The sequence below is a fragment of the Stegostoma tigrinum genome, unplaced genomic scaffold, assembly GCF_030684315.1.
Source record: "Stegostoma tigrinum isolate sSteTig4 unplaced genomic scaffold, sSteTig4.hap1 scaffold_278, whole genome shotgun sequence".
Classification (NCBI taxonomy): domain Eukaryota; kingdom Metazoa; phylum Chordata; class Chondrichthyes; order Orectolobiformes; family Stegostomatidae; genus Stegostoma; species Stegostoma tigrinum.
In genome coordinates this window covers 75495-95268 of record NW_026728206.1, presented here as the reverse complement: position 1 = coordinate 95268, position 19774 = coordinate 75495, and the positions used below count along the sequence as shown (strand labels likewise).

The window sequence follows — 19774 nt, the reverse complement described above, 5'->3', positions numbered from 1 at the left end:
ACCCTTATCTGCTTTCTGGAGGGACCACTCTCTCCATGACTCCCTTGCCTGCTCCACACTCCCCTCCAGCCCCACCACACTCGGCACTTTTCCCTGCAACCGCAGGAAGAGCTACACGTGCACCTATACCTCCCCTGTCCCCCCCATCCCAGACCCCACATCTGTTATTGCGGTATACTGCATCCGCTGTTCCCGTTGTGTCACCCTCTACATCGCGGAAACCAAGTGGCGGTTTGGGGACCACTGTGCAGAACACCTATGCTGGCTTCACACTCAACAACTGCACCTCCCAGTCGCAAAACATTTCAAACCCCCCTCCCATTCCTTCGACGACATGTCCATCCTGGGCCTCCTGCAGTGCCACAACGATTCCACCTGAAGGATGCAGGAACAGCAACTCATATTGGGAAACCTGCAGCCCAATGGTATCAATGAGGACTTCACAAGCTTCAAGATCTTCCTACCCTACCGCATCCCAAAACCAGCCCAGATTGTCCCCACCTCACTAAACCTGTTCTTGCCCCAACCTATCCCTTCCACCCACCCCATTTCCTACCTCCTAACCTCATCCCGCCCCTTGACCTGTCTGTCCTCTATGGACTGACCTATCACCTCCCTAACTCCCTACCTACACTCACCTTTCCTGGCTCCATCCCCGCCCCTTTAACTTGTCTGTCTCCCCTCCATCTATCTTCTCCTCTCTCCAACGTCTATCCACCTCCCCATCTCGCCCGATTTATTTAAGCCCCCTTCCCCTCCCCAACATCTGATGAAGGGTCTAGGCCCCAAACGTTGGCCTTCCTGCTCCTCTGATGCTGCTTGGCCTGCTGTGTCCATCCAGCCCCACACCTTGTTATCTCAGATCCTCCAACATCTGCAGTTCCTACCATCTCTGTTGGAAAAGCTCAGAGATCATGGGAACTGCATTAAAACTGCCCGAAACACCAGCTTTTGTGCCCCTGAGATGCTGCTTGTCCTGCTGCGTCCATCCAGCCCCTCACTTTGTTTTGGTGGAAAAGCTCAGCCTGTCTGCAGCATCTGTGAAGGATCAGGCAGAGTTTAACGTTTCGGATCCGGGGACCCGCCCCCAGAATTGTGGCCTCGTCCTCTGATTGGTTGGAGAACAAGCACATCCGGGGCCTTCTTCCTGTTCCGCCTCTTGCTTGTTATTGGTCGTTAGATGTTTTGGTCAGCTATGGAGCATGCGTATTGGGAGGGATATCCGGAATGAAATGGTCCTCCATGAGAGCCACAAGCGGTGAGTACAGGTTGAAGGGGAGGGCAGCTTCGGTGCTGTATTCGAGTAAGAGGGCTGCATGACAGCTCAGTTTAGGTCTCAAGTCTCAAACAGGGGTCTTCTGGTGCTGCGTGTAGATTGCAGAGAGCCTCAGGCTTCCTCCCTGAAACAGGCCCAGACTGTCCTGTGAGAGGGAAAGCCCTGTCAGGTTTTACCCTGTCAAGCCACTTCAGAATGTGATTACAGCAATGAGAGGTGTTCTCAGTAAAGCAGAACTCCAATGTGCACTCATTGGTTAGAGGTCTTTCCACTGTGACCTGTGTTAGCACCCTCGCTGAGTTTTTAAAAGTCATTTTGGCTTGAACCTGTGAGTTGAACGGTGACGTCTGGGCTGTGAGCAGCAGTTGTGCTTAAAAAATACAAAATCAATTATTGGTTTCTGAGGCCAGGCCTGAAAGTTAATTGCTGGATGTTTCTTATTCAAAAACTGTGTAGACTCTTGGCCATTAATAAGGTCAGCATCTGAGAACAGGTGCCAGCAAGTCTGGGAGGGAACATGGTCAAACAGAAGGACTTTACAACAGGGGCTTTCTGAGAAAAGGTATTTATCTGCTGATGTGACAGGGTAAAGATTTGACAATCCTCTGTCCATGTGAAACAGTGCATCATGGAAACTGCTTATGTAATGTGGTCAGTTTTGTTTTTTTTTAATTTATCTTGTGACTGTCTTTGGTGTGAATGGGGCTGGTATCAAAAGCTAATGATTTAAATCATTGCTGTGTACACTGAAGACTGTTTGCAATATGCTTGTCCTCGTGCCTGAGACTGATGGAAAAGTGTCCGTCTTCATGCACATCTTTGCTGAGCTGACTGCTGGTGTGGCAGAGGCTCAGAGAAAGACCAGAGTGGAGGGAGAGAGCTGCACAGGGTGTGGCTGTGTGGTTTGCATATTGGGGTTATTCTTCGCCCATCACCCCAACACAAAATCCAGCCAGTTGTTTCTCTCATTGTCCCTCTTCCCCAACTTTACCCCCTCCTGTACCCCCAGCCACTGTCCCACCCCACAGGTCCCCCAGTATCAGCAAACGTCCAAAGATATTTCTGACATACTATGTTGCTTTTCTCAGGGCATTCAACAACTTGAAAACTGGATTGAAAATGAGAGACAGAGCAGCCACTCCAGAAGCTTCCAAAATCACGCTGCACCTTCTTGAACTGCTGCGATCCATGTGGTGACGTAGCTCCCATGTTGCAATTTGGTAAGGAGTTATAGGATTTTCATCCAGTGGTGATAAGGTTGTGCTGATATTTGTGTCAGTTGTAATCATTTTGTTCTTATTCCACCTTCACCATATTAGAAACATAGAAAATAGGAACAGTTGCAGGCCATTGTAGCTTTTGATCCTTCTCCGATAGTCACTTTGATCATGGCTGATCATTCTACTCAGCCTCTTCCCACGTGATAGTCATACCCTTTGATCCCTTAAGCCCTCACAACTATAATATCGTCGTCGTCGTCATCATCATCAGCATCAGTGTTTGGCCTTAACTGCTTTCTGTGGCAGCAAATTTCACAGGGTCACCAGTCTCTGTTTTTTTTAAAAAAGGTTTCCTCATTTCAGCCGTTAACAGCTTAGCCCATGCCCCTAAGATCTGACTCCCTGGTCATTGACAACATCCGTCCTGAATTTAGGCTTGTTAGAATGTTATTGGCTTCTGTGAAATCTTTCCTCATCCTTCTAAACTAGGGCGGCACGGTGGCTCCGTGGTTAGCACGGCAGCCTCACCGCACCAGGGACCCAGGTTCGATTCCAGCCTCGGGCAACTGTCTGTGGAGTTTACACATGCTCCCTGTGTCTGCGTGGGTTTCCTCTGGGTGCTCCGGTTTCCTCCCACAGTCAAAAGATGTGTAGGCTAGGTGGATTGGCCATGCTAAATTGCCCGTAGTGTTCGGGGGTACGTGGGTTGGAGGGGGATGGGTCTGTGTGCGATACTTCAAGGGGTGGTGTGGACTTGTTGGGCCGAAGGACTGTTTCCACACTGTAGGGAATCTAATCTAATCTAAACTCCCGTGAATTTCATCCTAACCAATCAGTGCTGGACTTATACGTAAGTCTTGCCATTCCAGGAATCAGTCTCATCAACTTTGTGAATAGCGTCCATAGACAGAACATCCTTCTCCAGATAAGAATTCCAAATTTGCACATACCATCCCAGGTGTGGTCTCACTAAGATCCTGTACAATTTCAGCAAGACATCCCTGCTCCTGTACTCAAATGCTGTCACTCTGAGGGTCAAAATACCATTAGCCCTCTTTGCCCCCCGTTGCACCTGCATGCTTACTGTCAGTGACTTGTGTTTTCCTAGTTTTGTAATCCAACTGGATAGTCTTGAACTTATCCACATTATATTTCATCTGCCTTGCATTTTTGCCCCACTCACTCAACTCCAAGTCACACTGAAGCATGCTTGCATCTTCCTCACAGATCACTGTCCTAATCCTACAAGCTTGCAGATACGATATTCAAGTTTTCTCATTTAAATAGCTAATAGACGATGTGAGTACCTGGCGTCCATCACTGACCCCTACACTATCACACTGGTCACTGGCTGGCACACAGAAGCAATCAGATCTCATATGCTTTAACTTTATTTGCTAATCTCTTCTGTGGGACCTTTTGAACGCCTTCTCAAAGCGCACATGAGCATCATCCACTGGATTTTCAACTCCAAATGAAACTTTCCAGCAGTTTTGTCCAGCATGACTTCCCTTTCATAAATCCATACTGACTCTAATTCTGTTACTGTCTTCCAGTGTTACATTAAGGTCTATAATTCTCAGGCTTCTCCCGACATCCCTTCTAAAACAAAGGCATAATATTAGCCATTTCTGGCCATCTGGCGCCTCACCCATATTTATAGATGATACCAACATTTTTGCAATTTCTTCCCTTCCCATAATGTCTTGGGATACATTAGATCAGGTGCTGAAGATTTATCCATCTTCATATTTCCAAGACATTTAACTCTTCCTCTCCTGCAACATGAACTGTTTCCAAAATGTCAAAAATTATTTGAGTTCTGCAGCCTCCTTCGTTCCAACTTGTCCATGCCGACCAGTTTCCCAAACTGAACGAGTCCCACTTGCTTGTGTTTGGTCCATATCCCTCTCAACCTTTCATATTCATGTACCTGTATAAATGTCTTTTAAATATTGGAAGTGTACCTACATCTGCCACTTCCGTTGGCGGTTCATTCCACATAGAAACAACCTTCTGTTTGAAAGAGCTCCCACTTGTCTACCTTTAAATCTTTCTCCGCTCCCTTTAAAAATATACCCTCCAGTTTGGACTCCCCTCTACAAGGGAGAAGACCCTTGCTGTACACATTATACCCCTCATGATTTTATAAACCTCTCTAAAGTCATCCCTCAACCTCCTATTTTCAAGTGAAATCCTAGTCTCTCCTCATAACTCATACCCTCCAGTACTGGTAAACTATGGACTGTAAGTGTGGCATGAAGCCACCCAGAGTAGAAAGTTAATCCAACCACGAGAAGCATCACATAGTCTCCATCTGTTTGGCCCTTCGTCAAATAGTTTGGCAAAAGGGACTGTCCAACTTCATACATAGAGAGTGAACGTTTCAGCTGGTTTTCTCCAGCCCCCTAGTCTTGAAATACCTCACGTGAATGAAAAGGGAACTTCCATTCACCTTATCTGTACTCTTCATGATTTTATAAACATATAAGTCCACGCCTCCAATTCTTAGACTGCAGTGGAAAAAGATCCCAAGCGATCAAGCCTCTCCTTAGGACTCAAAGCCTCCATTCCTGGCAACATCCTGATAATTTTTTTCTGAACCCTTCCAAGCATGATGATATTCTTCGTATGACAGGAGATCCGAAGTAGACACATTATTCCAGAAGAGGCCTCACTGATGTTCTGCACAACTTCAACATCACATCCCAACTCCTATACACAAAAGATCTGAGCAGTGAAGGCAAGCAGGCTAAACACCGACTTAACCACCCTTTCTACATGTGATGCCAACCTCACAGAATTAAGGGCCTGAACCCTGAGGTCTCTCTGTTCGACAACACTAACCCCAAGACCCTACGTTTAATTGTCTACGTCCTGATCTTGTTTGTTTTACCAAAATGAAATAACTCGCCTTTATCCAAATTAAACACCACCTGCCATTCTTCAGCCTGTTGACCCTATAAATCAAGATCTCTTTGTAATCTTGGACAGCCTACTTCGCTGTCCACTATCCTGCTTATTCTGGTGTCATCTGCAAACTTACTGACCATGTCTCCACTATTCTCATCTAAATCGCTTTTTTATATAAAGTCAAACAAAATTAGAGCGAGCACTGAACCCTGTGCAACACCTCTGGGAACAGGCCTCCGGTCTGATAAACAACCCTCCACCACCAGTGTCTGTGTCCTGTCACTAAGCCATATTTGTATCCAGTTGACAAGCTCCCCCCGAGTCCCATATGATCTAACTTTACTAATTAGTCCTCCTTGTGGAACATTGTCAAAGGATTTAGTCTTCTCAATATAAACTACTTCCACCACTCCGCCCTCAATTATCTTCTTTGTTACTTCTCCAAGAAAATCAATCAACTAATCATTCCTATCTCTCCAAATACATAAATCCTACATTTCACAATTACCTTCAACTACATACCCAAAACCGAAGTCAGACTCTCAGCTCGATAGTTCCCAGGCTTCTCCTTATGTCCCTTAAACGAAGGCACAATTTTAGCCACTCTCCAGTGATCTGGCACCTCACTCGTAATTATAGATGATACAAATATTTCTGCAAGGGGGCCCCATGTTTTCTCTTTAACTTCCCACAACATGGTTTGATGCACTAGAGCAGGACCTAAAGGTTTAAAGTCAGAGTGTAACACAGCACGGAAACAGGCCCTTCGGCCCAAACTGGTCCATGCTGACTCTGTTGCCCACTCAACAAGTTCTAATTGCCTGCATTTGGTCCACGTCCCCCTACAAACACTTTCCATCTATGTACCTGCCCAAATGTTTTTTTTTTAATTGTTCTTTTTGAGCCTGTCTCAACCACTTTCTCTGGCAGCCCGTTCCAAATATGCACCACTCTCTATGTGAAGAAGTTGCTCCTCGCATCCTCCTTAAATCTGCCCCCTCTCACCTTAAATCTGTACACTCCAGTTTCCCATTCCCCATCCCTGGGAAAAAGACTACATGCATTCTTCCTATCTAAGCCCCTCATGATTTTATCCACCTCAGTAAGGTCAGCTCTCATTCTCCTACATTCCAAGGAATAAAATCCAATCCTGGCCAACCTCTCCTCAGAACCCAGGCCTACTATTCCTAGCAACATCCTTGTAACTCCTCTTTGCACATTTTCCAGTTTAGCTATGCCTTTCCTGTAACAGTATGACCAAAACTGTGCACCGCACTGCAAATGTGGCCTCTCCAATGACTTGTACATCTTTAATGTCCCAACTCTTATAAGCACTGCCTTGACCGAAGAAGGCCGGCCTGCTAAATGCTTTGCTCACCACCCTGTCTACCTGTGATGCTGCTTTCAACCAACTATGTACTTGTACTCCTCAGTGTCTCTGTCCCACAATACTCCTCAGAACTTACGATTCACTGTATGGCTCTGACCTCGGTTGAACTTTCCAAAGGCCAACACCTCACACTTAGCTGTATTGAATTTCATTTGGCAATCCTCAGCCCACTTCCCGCTGTAATTTTTGATAACTTTCACTGCAATCAGTGATACCTCTTAATGTTGTATCATCCGCAAACTTACTAATCATGCTGTGTACATTCACATCCAGATCGTTTATGAAAGTGAAAAATAACAAAGGTCCCAGTACTGACCCGTGTTACACCATGAGCCACAGGACTCCCGTCCAAGAACCAACCTTCAGCCATCAGGCTCTTATTCCTACCATCGAAAACATGAGCTAGCTCTCCCTGGATCCCGCACAACCGAACCTTCATGACTAGCCTGCTGTACAGGTCCTTGTTAAAGGCCTGACTAAAGTCCACATAGACAGCATTCTCTGCCTTACTCTCATCAATCCTCTTGCTTACCTCTTCGAAAAGCATGAATAGATTTGTCAGACATGATTCTTGTGCACAAAGCCATGATGACTATCCCAAATCAGACCTTGAATATCCAAGCATTTGTGCACCCACTCTCTGAATATCTTCTTCAATGCCGTGTCTACCACTAGTTCAATGGACTGTAGTCCCCTGGCTGGTTTTTGCTACCTTTCTTAAACAATGAGACAACACTAGGCACCTTCCAGTCTTCTGGAATTTCAGCAATGGCAAAAGATGAAGCAAAAATCTCTGCAATTTCTTCCGCAGCCTCCCGCAGTGTCCGAAGCTGGACTTCATCAGGTCCAGTGGATTTATCAACCTTAAAGTGCTTTAAGGCTGTAAACACCTCCGCGATGGTCCAGAACATCCCCACTTACTTCCCTTTTTTTCCTTAGCATCCATGATTCTCTACTTAATAAACACTGAGAAGAAATTCATTAAAATCTCCCCCATCTCGGTGAACTGTTTTCAAACCAAAATATTTCTACTCCTGACTTGTCTAGCCTCCATTTCTTTCTCAACAGTAAAAACTGATGCAATATATTCCTTTACGATCCCTCTCTCCTCCTGTGGTTCAACACAAAGTTGACCTTTTTCAACTTTATGGAGCCCTGCTTGCTCTCTCGGTGCTCTCTTCCTCTAAATGCACTTGCAAAAACTCTGAATTATTCTGAAGCTTATTTACCATGGCAGTTTCAAGTTGCTTTTTTGCCGTCCTGACGTCCTGTTTAAGAATTCCCCTAACACTATTTACACTGTTCAAGATATTCATTTGAGCCAAGTTGTTTGCATCTAATAATTTATTATTATTATTTTCTTGACTGAAACCTGAGTATCTTTTTCACCCATTGTTCTCTAATCCTACCAGCTGTACCTTTCACTCGAAAAGGGACATAATGACTCTGAATTATCACACTTTTGAAAGCCTCCCACTTATCAGACATCCTTATACCTGCAGTCTACTCCTGATACCTTTTGAAAGTTACAAGAACAGAAGTTGCTGGAACAGCTTACCAAGTCTGCCAGCATCTGTGAGGAAAAATCAGAGTTAACATTTCGGGTCAGTTGATCCTTCCTCGGAACTTTTGAAAGTTCTTGTCTTATATCATTAAAATTTGCCTTCCTCCAATTGAAAACTTGTAATTTTTTTCTGGAAGACACATCCTTTTCAACAACTGTTTTAAAACTGATAGAATTACTATCACAAGATTCAAAGTTTCTCTGTTCTGCCACTTCAGTCACTTGCTGTGCCTTATTAACCAAGAAAAGCTTTTTATTTTCATAGGAACATTGATTTATTGGTAAAGAAAACTTTATTGAACACATTTCACAAATTACTCACCATCCAAATCTTTAACACTCTGTCAACCCATTTAAATGTTTGGAAACTGTAGATCACTAACTATTATAATCTTATTATTCTTACACCTATCTGAGATCTCTCGGCACATTTGTTCCTCAATTTCCCTCTGACTATTAGGAAGCCTATGGTACAATCCCATGAGATGATCGTTCCTTTTTATTTCTAATTTCAACATATGTTTTCATTGGATGGTGTTTCTAAAATATCTCTTCTGGTGATAGCAGCAATGTTTTCCTTATTAATAAAAGCTACTCCCTCACCTGTTTTGCCCCCCTTTCGATCTTTCCTCTGAAATCTGGAACATTATTACAGGAAAAATATCTTGCAGGAGTTGGATGAAGTGGAAAAATTCTTCCTACCAAAATGAATGGAGCAAAATATTCATTAAATGGAATTCTGAAGTGCAGAAGAATTTAAATTAAGAAATTGAGTTTCAGAGTTAGTGTGCAGATATAGAATGTTATCAGAGGGTCATACAGCATGGAAACAGGCCCATCGATACAACTAGTTCATGCCGACCATGTTCCCAAACTAAACTAGTTCCATCTTCCTGCGTTTGGCCCATATTCGCACTCAACCTTTCAAATTCATGTACTTATCTGAATGTTTTTTGAACATTGTAACTGTACCCACATCCACCACACTGAGCACTCTGTGTAAAACAAAAAGTTGTCCGTCATGTCCTTTTTAAATCTTTCTCCCCTCATCTTAAAAAAATGCCCCTGGTTTTGAAACCCCCCACCTGAGGGAAAATACCTTTGCTATTCCTTATCTGTGTCTCTCATTATTTTATTAACCTATATAAGGCCATCTCTCAACCCCTTAGCTTCCAGTGAAAGAAGTCCCAGCCAATCCAGCGTATTTTTATAACTCAAACCCTCCATTCCCAGCAATATCCTGGTAATTTTGACCAAACCCACTCCAGTTTAATAATAATCTTCCCATAACAGGACGACCAGAGCAGCACACAGTCCGACCGAAGAGGACTAGCCAACATAACTTCCCAAGTCCTGTACTCAGACCTGAGCAATGAAGACAAGTGTGCTAAACGCCTTCTTAACCACCCTGTCTACCTGTGATGCAAATTTCAAAGAATGATGTACCTGAAACCCGAGGTTTTTTTCTGTTCTGCAACACTACCGAGAGCCCAACCATTAATTGTGTAAGTCCTGCCTTTGTGAAGTATTGTGTTGTGGTAAAACAAACATTTATGCAGATAAAATTCAATCTGCCATTTATCAGCCCATTGCTCCAATTGATCAAGATCTCTCTGAAATCCAGAAAGCCACGAGGCCATCTCCCTTGTTATGACAACAAGTAATAATCAATTAAAAGATGTTCTGCTTCATTTGTACAAGGAAGGGGTCAGACCAAATCTCAAATACCGTATCAGGTTTTGGCCTTCCGTTCTTTTATTCAAAGTGTCTCAGAGGAGGTTTACAAGATTGAAACCTGCAATCAGTGGGTTGTCTGAGGAAGATGGACTGGGCAGGAAAGATGGTAAAGGATTTGTCAGGAGCTGCTGATTAAAACAGGAAACTCATGTGAGCCAGGATATAGGGTGTAGTGAAGTAGAGTCTGTTTGGGTTGAGCTGAGAAACACCAATGGACAGAAAATGACCTTAGTGCTGCATATGGACCCCAAGCTGCAGTAATATTGGGGAAGGCATTAGGGTGGAATTGAGAGATACAAGGCATAAAGTTATGGCTTTAATTACAGGTGACTGCAACCTACTTATAAATTGCCCAAATCACACTGTACCAGTACAGTGCAGGAGGAATCCTTAGTGTCTATACGGTACAATTTTATGAATCAACATGTTGAAGAAGCAGATGGGTTTTGTACAATGAGGATGGAATAATTGACAATCCAGTTGAGTATGGGCCCTTAAGGTTGGATGAGTGACCACAATAGGATAGAATTCTTCACAAAGCTGGAGAGTGATCATGGGATGTGCGGGAGTGGAATGTCTTATCGTGGGAGCAGATGCAACGGAGGCGGAGGAATTGGGAATAGGGGATGGAATTTTTTGCAGGAGCGTGGGTGGGGGGGAGGTGTATTCTAGGTAGCTGTGGGGGTCCTGCACTTTGTAACAGTACAGTGCAGGAGGAATCTTTAGTGTCTATATGGTACAATTTTATGAATCAACATGTTGAAGAAGCAGATGGGTTTTGTACAATGAGGATGGAATAATTGACAATGCAGTTGAGTATGGGCCCTTAAGGATGAGTGACCACAATAGGATAGAATTCTTCACAAAGCTGGAGAGTGATATTGTAGTTTCTGAGACTCAGGTCCTGTAATTAAATGAAAGAAGTTAAAATGGTATGAGACACGAGCTAGTTGTGATAAATGGTGAATCAGTGTTTAAATGGATGATGGGAAATGGGTAATGACAAACATTGAAAGAGGACAATGACAAGCTGTGGAAGTTATTCATCGCAGCCTGGCATAATAACAAAATGGGAAACATGATCAAACCACAGCACAGAAATGGAAATGAACAGGTATTAAATTTAAGGAAGCAGCATACACAATTAGGCCAATAAAACAACTGACAACAGGATTGGGAGCAGTTTAGATTTCTGCAAAGGGAAACAAAGGGATTCAATCAGAGTGACAAAACAGAACATGAGTGCATGCTTGCAGGGACCATACACCCAATAAAATGTTGTTTTATATTCATTTACAGGACATGGACTTTGCTGGCTTGGCCAGAATTTATTGCCCATCTGTGATTGCACAGAGGGCTATCAAGTGTCAGCTGCATTGCTGTACGGCTGGAGGCACTCACAGACCAAACCAGGTAAGGATAACAGTTCCTTTCCCTGAAGGATATTAGTGAGCCAGATGGGTTTTTCCTGACGATCAACAACGGTTTCATGATCATCATTAAACTCTTAGTTGAAGATTGGCAGTGAAAGACTGGTCAAGAAGAATATAGGGTCTCCTTACAAGCAGAAACAAGGAATTTATAATGGGGTGCAAAGTGATTGCAGACCAATTAGATATGTCTGACGTTTTCAATAAGGAGGATACAAATAACGTCCCAAAATTAAGGGGGATCACAGGGTCTAATAGGAAGGTGGAATCAGTATTAGTAGGAAAATGATATTGGGACAACTAATGGGATAACAGGCAGATAAATCCCCAGACACTGATAACCTTCATCTCAAAGTACCTTAGGAAGTGGCTGTAGAAATAGCAGATTCACAAATGGTTTTCCTCCAAATTCTCTAGACTCAGTTTTTATGGATTGGAGGATCGCTAATGTAACCCTAATATGTAAGAAGGGAGTGAGAAAGAAAACAGGGAATGTGCATAAAATTGATAGTTGAAAAAATATTTTCGGGTCAGCTATAAAAGATGGAATAACAGTGCACTTGGAAGGTAGTGTCAAGATCAGCCAGAGCCAGTGGAGCCTTTTTCCGTGCTGTAGACTCTGCGTTGGACGTGAATTCCCTCTACACCACTCACCATCCTGACTTGGAAATGTATTGCTGGGTCAAAATCCTGAATTCTCTCCCTCAGAGCATTATGCGTCCACCTACCATTCATGGGCTACAGTGGTTCATGGACACAGAACACTGCCACCTTCTTAATGACAATTAAACACAGCCAGCAATGCCCACAGGATTTTGTTTAAAAAAAAACTATCGAGGCCAAGTGGGAAGGTTGAATTGAAGACTAAATAGATCAACTTTGACCTTTTTGAAGCTCGAGAGGCAGAATGGATAACTGATTCCTAATTTGTGTGTTCTCTACTCCTATTAAAATGCATCATCTCACCAGGAATGATGTATTCCCTGTAAGTTGGAAGGATGACAGCTGATGTGATTAAAACTTTTCAAATGTAAATTGAAGCTGGTCGGGGTGTAGAGAGGAACTAATCCACTGGGTGAGTGAAGTGGGAGCACAAACACCCTCCTCACCCACAGTAATCAGACAAGACTTGAGCTTCTTTGTCCTGCGGTTTATTCAAACGTAGGAATGAGGAACAAGTGTGGGTCACTCGGCCCCTCGAGCCTGCTCTGCGACTCAATAAAATCACTGCTGATCTAATTTCAACCTCTGCTCTATGTGCCTATATATCTCAGAATATCTTTCATTGTCTTGGTCAACAAGAATCTGTCTCTGCCTTTAAAAAAAAATAGATGCTGCATCCACTACCTTTTTACGAAGGGAGTCACAAAGATTCTCAGCCCTCAGAGAAAATAAATGTTCCTCACTATTTCAAATGGACTCACCCTTACCTTTCAACAATGACCCTCAGTTCTAGATCCTTCCACAAGAGGGACCATGTTTTCACCATGCATCTGGTCAGGTCCCCTCAGGATCTTTCATGTTTCAATTTAGTCTCCTCTTTCTTTTCTAAACTCCAGACAATACAGGCCGAGCCTGTATTTTCCTCTAGATCATTCCAGATATTAGTCCATTGAATCTTCCCTGAAATGTTTCATAACAACCTTCTTTAAGTCGGGTGACCAGAACTGAACACAGTACTCCAAATACAAATCCCACCAGTGCAAAAGGGGAATTAATTATCGAAAGGAGGACCATGAATTCCGACTTGCTTACAGGAATGCATTTTCAGCAAGCCTCGGTCATTTACACGTATCCAGTTACAGAGTGACACAGGTTATGGTCAGATAGGTGTACGGTTTGTATTGTTACACCGACAGCATTGTTGTGGTCTCACTGAAACCTCCCACTCTGGCTCTGCACAAATAATGATTGGCTCTGCAGCCAGTTCCCACAGCCTGATTTGTCCTGTATTTTTCATCTTCTGTCCTTTCAAAGATATCAAATGATCCAAGTGAAATAGCTCAGCAGGACTGACAACATCTGTGAAGGAAAGAACAGAGTTAATGTTTTGAGTTCGGTGACCCTTCCTCTGAACTTCAGAAAGGATCATCAGACCTGAAACATTAACCTGTTTTTTTCATTCACAGATGTTGCCAGACCTGCTGAGCTTTACTAGCAAATTATTTTTCACTCCTGATCTACAGCATCTGCAGTTTCTAATGATCCAGGTGACAATCTAGCAGCTTTCATTCTACTTTTAACTGTTGTAAATTTATTTTTCCAGGGAATTGGAAAGGAAGTATTTACTGACAGGCTGCTCAACTCAAACTTTGGATCAAGAACTGTCAGATTCACTTCATTCTCAGGAGCTTTGAACATTTAAGGAACAAGTGTCATTCACAGTGAAGAGAAACCATACAGGTGGTCTGTGTGGACAAGCCTTCAGTCAATTGTCTGGCCTGTCGATACGTAAATGCAGTTCCCTGGTTTCTCTGTGCTGTGGGTATCCTTGTCTCTGTCCAGATTGGGCGATCAGGTGAATTCAAGTCAATGCAGAGAGAAGGCCTATTTTTTTCTTGTTGTGAATGTGTTTTTGTTCTTCCTTTATTCTCCCGTAGAATGTGGGTATCACTGGTCAGGACAGCATTTGTTGTTCATCCCTAATTTACCTTGAACTGATGTCAGAGGGCAGATAGGGGTCAACCATGTTGTTGTGGGCCTCAAGCCACTTGTATGCCAGACCAGGCAAGGACTTCCCTTCCAAAGGGACATGAATGAATGGGATTTCAGGAAATTAAAGTCATGGCCTCTGTTCCTGAAATTCAGGTTTACTTTCCAGATTTTATTCATTGAATTTAAACTCCAGCAGCTGCTGTGTCTCAGTCCCCAGGGATTATCACCACTGCACTGCTATCTCTCCGCTGTATTGCCTTACTGTAGAGGATAATGTTCACTGTTCAGATCATCCCAGAGTGACAGAACAGGAGAAGGCCATTTGGACCATCACACCGGTGTTGGTTCTTGTTGAGAAAGGGATTGAGTGAAAGGAAAAAGTACCAGCTGATGCATGTTTGCAACATTTACAATGTGTGTCCATGTCAGGATAAATGTGGTTTAATGTAGATTGAAGTGGTTACTGAGAGCAAGAAGCTGATGCAGAGACAATGTGAGCAAAATTAACTTAGCTGCTAACAAACATCAATTTGTTGGTGACGACAGCAGAGAATGGTTTCAATCCAGTGACCTTCTGGGTAATGGGCCCAGCATGCTCCCTTTACACCACGCCCTGCCAGGTAACTCAACTGGAACACATTTGACTTCCTTCTTGCTTTCGAATGGCAGTGCGCACACACACACACACAAACACACACAGACTCACACACACCAATGTATGATTAACTTACACACAATGTCACAAAGCTGCATTAGAACATTATTCAAACGAGCCACCACACACTGCAGCGCAGAGCAGAAGAAAATCACCTATACAGCGTATTCAAAAAGAATGGGAACCCTATGAACACAGTCTGCCGATTCCGCAGCAATAAACCCAAACAAACAGGCAAAACGGGCTCAGAAACCATAACCACGCTCCCCTACATCAAAGACATTTCCGAAATGACTGCCAGACTACTCGGACCTCTTGGCATCAGGGCAGCCCACAAACCCACCAGCACACTAAAACAGCAGCTAATGAACTTAAAAGACCCTAAACAGACAACAAACAAAACAAACGTCATCTACAAAATACCTTGCAAGAACTGTGACAAACACTACATTGGACAAACTGGCAGAAAGCTAGCCACCAGGATACATGAACATCAACTAGCCACAAAACGACATGACCCACTATCATTCGTATCCTTACATACAGATAAGGAAGGACACCACTTTGATTGGGACAACACATCCATCCTAGGGCAAGCCAAACAGAGACACGCACAAGAATTCCTAGAGGCATGGCATTCCAACCGGAACTCCATCAACAAACACATTGGCTCCAAATCAATCTACCATCCCCTGAGAAAAAGAACAGGAAATGACATCACCAACCCAAGGAAACCTAACCGGATAAATAGAACGCGGGACATAACGCCAGTGCTTCATCGGAGGCTCACTGATGATGTTACCTAGAATGATGACGCAACGTCTGAAAAATAACCTTCCAGCTCAGCGAGCAAACTCACATCCAGAACAGTTCAAGATCCAACAAAAGAAGCTAGTCTTTTTACAAATTCTGTTCATACCAACATCGCTCTGTGATATTTCCCACAGCCTGATGACCTAATATTCCCTGCTCCATGTTAATAAAAGCAGCTCTGGGTGAGGTTCAAGTTCACAGCCTTGGCATTTTACGCACCTCTGTACCATCACAGAAGGACCGCACGCTCACCGATTGTGTGATAGGAACCACAAAGTAGCCCAGAGCGCTCATTGCCATTCCCCATTTCCCGTTGTATCCTCGTATCTGGGCCACTGCGGCTCTGATTCCAGGCCTGGGAACTGGGATTATCTGGTCTTCTGCAGCAGTACCTTGTGCGAGGGAATTTTGGTGAGGTTGCTGATGTGAAACAGACAACAATAGAAGGACACAGTACGGCCTCACACACTGGCCACACTGTCATACATCAAGAATATATTAGAAGTGACAACAAGACCCCTCAGACCACTGAGAGTCATGGTGGCCAGACACACCCACAGCCGCTCAATGACAAACACGTACAAGAATTAAAGATCCCATTCCCACGACATGCAGAACCAATGCAGTTTACAAAATACCATGCAATTACAACTGTAAACATTACATCGGACAGACAAGAATAAAACTAGACATCGGAATTCAAAAACTTCAACCAGCAGCAAAACGGAATGACAAACTCTCCTCAATATTGAGACACGCAGACAATGAAGGCCATCAGTTCAACTGGGACAAGATAACCATAGTAGCCGAAGCCAAACATAGACACACACAGGAATTCCTCGAGGCATTGTTCTCCATCCGTCATGCAATCGTCAAACATAAAGAATTGGACCCCATTTACAAACCCACACAGATCAAAACCAGAAATGACACTCCTCACCATAACAGAGCAAACAGTATAAATTCCAAGTGGAGGAGAAAAACATTGTTTCAACGGAGGCTCTACTGATGATGTCATGTAGCATGGTGATGAACCATCTGAACAAGAACAAGCCAGCTCGGCGAACAAGTCAACAACTCACCCACAAACTGAGCTATAAATCTTTGCCAAAACTTTGAGCCGAGTTCAGCGTGAGAGCTGAAGACCAGTTTTCCTGTTTACCCTGGTACACAGATCACTCCGGATCAATCACCCACATTGACAATCATTTGTGTGTTGCCCTTTCCATGTCTCACCTTGGTTCAGCTTTCTGAGGGGTTCCATGCAATTTTCATTTTGCACATTTTACTGCGGAGAGTTTTGCAGCCTCATTTCAAGACCATTGAGTTTACAAACAGAAAGAGACCATTCAGACCATCACCTCTGCTCTGCCATTCAATGAGATCCTGTCTGATCTGCACTTTGTTGCCTTTCCCCATAATCCTTGATACTTTTATTGCTTAAAGATCTGTCAATCTCAGCCTTAAATATACTTATTGGCCCAGCCACAACAAACCTCTGCTGCAAAGAATTCCACCAATTCACAACTGTCTGAGAGAAAATTTCTTCCTCATGTCTGGTTTAAATATGAAACCCCACTCTGACATGAGATATTCTGGTCCTAGACTGTCCTAGAACGGAACCAACCTTTCTGCAACCAAACCGTTAATTCTCCAAAAAACCTGCATGTTTCAATAAGGAGCAAGGTTTTTACTTTGCAGTACAGTGTTTGGGCAGATGAAGGAAATGAATTCCAGAGCTTCAGAGCGTTAGAAAAGGATTTGCAGATCAGAAACTTGCTTAGATACAGCAAGATCTAAGCGTGCCACTTGATTCTTTAATCATTCATCACTGGATAATATTGGTCTTTGAATGTCAGTATTGAGAAAAATAAAAGTAACATTAAGTTACTTCCTTTCATCTCCCAGTAACTATTGCCCAATATCTTAAATCTCTGTTTCTAATAATTTTACGATCAGTGAAGAGGAACAGCTGCTCTTTACCTACCTGATCTAAATCTATCATAAACCTAGACACCTTTGTCAAAGATCACCTCAGTCTCCTTCGCTTTATGCAGAAAAGCTTCAGTTTCTCCAACCTGACCTTACAACTAATATCCCTCAGTTCCTGAATCATTCTGATCAATCTCCTTTCAATCACTCCACAGACCCTCACATCCTTGGTGCACACCACCCGTTTGTGCAGACGCGAATGCTCTGTGTTCAAGTGGGTGATGTTATCACACACGGGCAATTGCTTAGTGACATCACCCCAATTCATGGGCATTTCATGAACTGTGGGTTTCCTCTGACCCCAATGGTTCTGATGCCTTTTGAGCTGCAGACTCCAGCATTTGGTTTTAAAGTTGAAGACAATGAATTTATTTCAGTATTTTTAACCAGTAATGTACACATTTTGTATCAGAGATAATGGGAACTGCAGATGCTAGAGAATCTGAGATAACAAAGTGTGGAGCTGGATGAACACAGCAGGGCAAGCAGCAGATTAGGAGCACAAACCCTGACGTTTCGGGCCTAGTCCCTTCATCAGAAAAGGGGAATGGGGAGAGGATTCGGAAATAAAAAGGGAGAGGCGGATCAAAGAGGGAGAGTGGAGAAGATAGGTGGAGCGGTGAAGGCAACGGAAAAACTGCTCGATGTCCAAACATGTTTGGTATTCGTTGATGTGTGTGTAGAGGGGGATAAAGGTGAGTCCCTGACTGAGGACTGACCATTTGACCTCAGTCAGTGGGAGGTCTAGGGGTGACGGTGAAAACTCGGCAGGGTTCAGCGTGGCTGTCTCCTCTGGGGCTGCTGGCTGTGGAGGCGGTGGGCTTTTTGGCCTGCTGTGTTCATCCAGCTCCATGCTTTGTTATCTCATGTACATATTTTGCTTCACGTGCTGTTCTCAGTTATCTGACTCTGGTGTTGGTGTGATGTAAATCACGTCCCACTAACTTGAGTATTTTGCAGAGGTGACTAAGAAGATTGATGAAGGCAGAGAGGGTAAACATTGTTTGGATGCACTTCAGAAAGGTGTGTGAAAAGGTTCCTCATGGTAGACTGGTTAGATCACATGGAATACAGTGGAAGCTAGTGGTTTGGTTCCAAGACTGGCTTGAAGGCAGGAGGCACAGAGTGATCGTAGAGTGTTATATATCGGACTGGAGACCTGTGACCTGTGGTTTGTCACAAGAATCAGTGCTGGGACACTGCTTATCCATAATTTTATATAAATCATTTAGATGGAAGCATAGGAGGGATGGTTAGTAAGTTTGCAGATGGCCCCAAAATTCATGTTGTTGTGGACAGTGAGGAATGTTATCGCAGAGTACAACGCGACCTTGATCAGATGGGCCAATGGGCCGAGGAGTGGCAGATAGAGTTTAGTTTAGATAAATGTGAGGTGTTGCGAATTCGTAAGGCAAACTAGGGCAGGACTTATAAGTTAATGGTAGGGCCTTGGGGAGTGTCACCAAACAGAGACATTGGGGTGCAGATGCATAGTTCCTTGAAAGCGGAGCCACAGTTAGACAGGGTGGCAAAGAAGGCATTTGGCATGCTGGCTTTTATTGATCAATGTATTGACTATCGGAGTTTGGACGTTCCAATGCAGATGTACAGATACTGCACTCAGTTATAATATCCCTGCTACAGGGAAGTTGTTGAACTGAAAGGTTTCAGAGAAAAAAAAGATTTACAAGTATGGGACATGGATTGAATGGTTCGAGCTACTGGGAGAGGAGGCTGAATAGGCCGGGACTGATTCCCTGGTACGTCATAGGCTGACGCGTGACCTTACAGAGGTTAATAAAATCATGAGGGGCTTGGATGGGGTGAATTGGCAATATCTTTTCCTTAGGGAAAGGAATCCAAACCTGAGAGCATGGGTTTAAGTTGAGAGGTGCAAGGTTTAAAAGGGACCTGAGGGACAGTTTTACATGTAGAGAATGCTGCATGTATGGAGGAGGTGGTACAATCCCAGCTCTTAAACAGCATCAGGATTGGGAAATGAATAGGAAGGGGACAGAGGGATATGAGACAAATACTGGCAAGTGGAACTAAAATTATTTTGGATATCTGGTTCGAATTGACAAGTTGCAGCATTCAGTCTGTTTCCATCCTTTATATCTCTACAGCTC

At 43.7% G+C, this 19774-nt stretch overlaps 1 long non-coding RNA gene across 2 annotated transcripts; it reads left to right on the top strand.

The window, feature by feature from the left end:
* The first annotated feature begins 1070 nt into the window (after nt 1–1070).
* Nucleotides 1071–13941, top strand: LOC132208077 (uncharacterized). 2 transcript variants are annotated; one of them, XR_009444173.1, is made up of 5 exons: nt 1071–1258; nt 2365–2496; nt 9657–9868; nt 11400–11513; nt 13797–13941. It is a non-coding gene; the product is annotated as an uncharacterized LOC132208077 (long non-coding RNA). The 2 variants fall into 2 exon arrangements; XR_009444172.1 differs by lacking the exon at nt 9657–9868 and having other exon boundaries at nt 1078–1258.
* The last annotated feature ends 5833 nt before the right edge of the window (nt 13942–19774 follow it).